At 50.2% G+C, this 3,745-nt stretch overlaps 1 protein-coding gene across 1 annotated transcript in view; it reads left to right on the plus strand.

Annotated features, from left to right (window-relative positions):
• Positions 1–3,745, plus strand: part of LOC109543015 (tetratricopeptide repeat protein 28) — a 39,796-nt gene that overhangs the window by 19,722 nt on the left and 16,329 nt on the right. The gene's annotated exons all lie outside the window — the stretch shown is intronic.

A 3,745-nucleotide genomic window follows, 5' to 3' on the forward strand; every position in this document is an offset into this window, starting at 1 on the left:
CTTTGAGAGTAGCAATATCTGATAAAACTGAACCACCAAAAAACGGCCCTTAACACACTCTATCGAAAAGCCTTCAATGATTTCTGCGGTAGTTTTAACCGTTTTCGAGAAATCACTGATAAAGAGCAAAAACCCATCAAACTTCGCGTCAATCTCTTTTGAAATTAAAAAAAATGGCAGTAGCCAAAGACCAAAAATATTCCCAGTAAGACACTCTATCGAAAAAGCTTTAATAGTTACAAATTATTTCCAACTGTCTCTGAGTTAGAGGGTTCCAAAGGCTCCAAAGCCCCATAAATTCGAACATTTTCGCTCCTCTATCCTCAAAGGTTCGAACTAGTGAAAACATCCTTAGGATATTGCCAGAAATTTCTCAGCTAAATCGAGCGCAACATTCTTAAAACCCACTATTTTCAAGGACTTTTGGGGCAAAAAAGTCATTTTATCTTCAAAACAGCTGCGTTCCAGCCATTTACTTGACACAAAAAGGGCTCGTTTCCATCGAAAAATGCTTTGTGCGCCACTGGCTGGCCATCAGCATCGTGGCAAAATCCATTATAATTATTTCCGATAATGTCTATTCACAGGAGGCGATAATTAGGGGCGCTGGGCTTATCCAAATTAGGTGCATTGCCATATTAAAAACAAACACAAACACCTTCGGAACCGCCATCTTACGAACGGAGGACGAATTGACAGATCTCCAACCAATAGAAACACTTTCGTACCATCGTATCATCGTACAAGCGGATGCATGGGAGACGGGCTTTACCTCGTTTGTCTTGAAGCAGCCTTCCGACCGCTTCAGGATGCAATACATGCTGTTGGCCACCGAGAAGCCGTGGGTCCAGTTGTGGTAGGGGACCCGCCGGTAGTTCTTGCGCACGGTTAGCACAAACCTGCAAAACGGAGCTCTGCATTACCGGCTCTCCAAGCGCGGCTGGTTGCCTACTTGATCAGGCTGCCCACTTCGAACCTGGCCAGCCCGAACAGGTCAATGAACATGTAGATGGAGTGGATGGCCTTGTCCCTATCGGGGATCTGGAACGGGTTGAAGTAGTAGTCGTCTACGCCGGGAATGTGCTCGGGGACGCCCTCGCTCAGCGCCCCCTGGAACTCCTCCTCTGTGCAGGTGTTGTGGTAGCTCAGCACCTAATGGAGACTCCCCGATCAGTTTTCCGGTGAGTCCCTCTCACTGGGCACTCACTTCTAAGGCCACCTTGTACTTCTGCTCGCTTTTCTTGATTTTGTCGTAGAGCTTGGCGTGGTGCAAGGCCAGGCCGCAGTAGACGGCGAACGTCTCGAACGCCGCCTCATCATCACTGGTGAAGAACCCGGCCTGCTTGTTCACCATCTGGACCACGCCGATGATCGAGCCTCTGATGTAGATCGGCATGCACAGGATGGTCTTTGTGGTGTAGCCTTGCCAGTGGGCACAACATCGTCAGCCTCTACACATACAGGGTGTTTCTACTGAACCTGTTAGCTGATCGACGGTGCGGTTGAAGCGGTCATCAGCGTAGGCGTCCTTGATGTTGAGGATGTTTCCGCTCATGGCCACCTGCCCAGCAATGCCGGTGCCCAATGGGAAGCGGATCTCTTTTGAGGTGTGCACCTTCATCAAGTCGTCGCCCTCGTTCTCCCTGCACAGTTTGTCGGTGCACTCGTCGATCCCGATGTCGAAAATCGTCGCGTAGAGCTCTGGAATATGAGCAGGTGGTATCCCATTTGGTATCCCCGCCCAGTTTTTTCCTGCAAACCTTTGTTTTTGCTGTCGACTAGAAACAGGGAGGCGCGATCGGCGTTGACCAGCCGCTGGGCGAAATTCATGATCTTCATCACCAGCATGTCCATGCTGACCATGTCCTGGAAAATGGACCTGGCAGGACGCCACTGTTACGTGCAGGCCAACAGAGAGTGCCTACACCTACTTGACCACCGCCAGCAGGAAGTCGTTCAGCTGCTTCTGCTGGTTCATGTTGAGGTAGAGGTGGGCGTAGTGGAGAGCGATGCCCCCCCACACCAGGTAGCTGGCGGCGATCTCTTCGTCCTCCTCGTGGAAGGGCCCGCCCGCGGTTCCCCGCCACAGCTCCAGCACCGCCACTGCCTCCCCATTGGGCTGGATGATTGGCTGGCATTGCATATGGGCCGACTCGCTCTGGAACAGCTTGGATGGATTTAGTACTTCTTGGTGAAGAAGCTGGATGGATTTAGTACCTCTGCGGAGGTCTCTGGGCCGAAGCGCGCGTCCGGCTGGCCTTTGGTGAGCCGGACGGGCACCTGAGTGTGGGCCACATGCAGGGCCACATTGATGCCATTTCTGATCCTCTGGAACTTCAGCTGGCCGCCTTCTGAGGGCGAATCCAGCACCAAGAACAGATGCAGCTCGTCTGAGTCGCTCGATTTTTCAATGGTGTACAGTCTGGAACGCCTCAGAGTGACTTGAGGGCCTCGAGGGCCTTTTACCTACCTGAATCCATCGGCATTGACTGCTGAAGAAATGCAGCTGGATAGTTCCCACAGAACCTGGCTTTTGGTGGGCTTCAGCTGCAGGCTCTGTGTGAGATCCTGCAGCATCTGGCGCTTGTCGGCGTGCACGCAAAACTTCCACCTACAACCGGGATCGCATCAGCCGCCTGCGGCATTCTGGAGCAGTTCCAAACCTGGATAGACTGGTTTTGCGGCTGTTGCGCAGCCCGACTTCGGGCCGCTTCTTCAGCTGCTGCGACTTCCTGATGATCCAGCGCTCCAGCTGCTCAATGTCCACCTGGGCGATCACGAACTTCTCCAGAAAGTCTGGATGGGCGGCCAGGTACTCAGCCACCTGCTCCTCTGAAACAACCGCAAGTCTAAACGAGGTCCAGAGTGGGCGTGATTGGGCCCAAGAGTACCTGAAGCCATCTGATTGGTGGTCAAGGGCGTGGCTTTGGCTGAGGGGCGGAGACTGTCCAGCTGGGTGGAATCTGTAAAAAGTTGCTGCTGTCACTTCCACCCTCCACTAGTGGGCGCAGTTTAATCAGACCGGGCCACTAGATAATTGTTGATTGACAGAATCTACCGTTATATTAACTCGGCTACACGCTGAAGGTGTTTGTGTTTGTTTTTAATATGGCAATGCACCTAATTTGGATAAGCCCAGCGCCCCTAATTATCGCCTCCTGTGAATAGACATTATCGGAAATAATTATAATGGATTTTGCCACGATGCTGATGGCCAGCCAGTGGCGCACAAAGCATTTTTCGATGGAAACGAGCCCTTTTTGTGTCAAGTAAATGGCTGGAACGCAGCTGTTTTGAAGATAAAATGACTTTTTTGCCCCAAAAGTCCTTGAAAATAGTGGGTTTTAAGAATGTTGCGCTCGATTTAGCTGAGAAATTTCTGGCAATATCCTAAGGATGTTTTCACTAGTTCGAACCTTTGAGGATAGAGGAGCGAAAATGTTCGAATTTATGGGGCTTTGGAGCCTTTGGAACCCTCTAACTCAGAGACAGTTGGAAATAATTTGTAACTATTAAAGCTTTTTCGATAGAGTGTCTTACTGGGAATATTTTTGGTCTTTGGCTACTGCCATTTTTTTTAATTTCAAAAGAGATTGACGCGAAGTTTGATGGGTTTTTGCTCTTTATCAGTGATTTCTCGAAAACGGTTAAAACTACCGCAGAAATCATTGAAGGCTTTTCGATAGAGTGTGTTAAGGGCCGTTTTTTGGTGGTTCAGTTTTATCAGATATTGCTACTCTCAAAG

The sequence above is a fragment of the Dendroctonus ponderosae genome, unplaced genomic scaffold (genome assembly GCF_020466585.1).
Source record: "Dendroctonus ponderosae isolate FM_Combo_2020 unplaced genomic scaffold, Dpon_F_20191213v2 Dpon_F_20191213_4, whole genome shotgun sequence".
NCBI classification, from domain to species: domain Eukaryota; kingdom Metazoa; phylum Arthropoda; class Insecta; order Coleoptera; family Curculionidae; genus Dendroctonus; species Dendroctonus ponderosae.